This window comes from Condylura cristata, unplaced genomic scaffold (assembly GCF_000260355.1).
Source record: "Condylura cristata isolate star-nosed mole 26May11 unplaced genomic scaffold, ConCri1.0 scaffold00033, whole genome shotgun sequence".
NCBI lineage: Eukaryota > Metazoa > Chordata > Mammalia > Eulipotyphla > Talpidae > Condylura > Condylura cristata.
Window position 1 is genome coordinate 4,362,432 of NW_004567134.1, and position 439 is coordinate 4,362,870.

Below are 439 nucleotides of genomic sequence, written 5' to 3' on the forward strand. Positions count from 1 at the left end.
CCAGGGCCGGTCCCACCCACCCGCGCTCCCCTCCCCCCCGCACACCTCGGAGGGGGGGCGCGAGGAGGACACAGGGGACCCCGGGAAACCTCCCCCCACACCTCCACTCCAGCGCCGCCTCGGGACGCCGGGAAGGGGGCGAGGGGTGTGAATTTTCTCTCAAGTGTTTTGAGACCTGGATCCTGGGCTGAGGAGGGGAAGCTGGTCGGCGATGGGGGTCGCTAAGCGCGATTGGAATGGAATGGGGGGGGTCACGAGAGGAAGTTCTTCCCAATGAGGTTTTGGCAAACGGGGTGCTGGAAAATGGGTGAAAAGATGGTAATCTGGTGACAAGGACTTTGGACTGGAGAATGCAACAGAACTCCTCCTAAAAAGTGATCTGTTTAAAGGGAAAAAAGAAACCCCGCAACAGGTTTTTCCTTAAGGCTGACACTGGCTT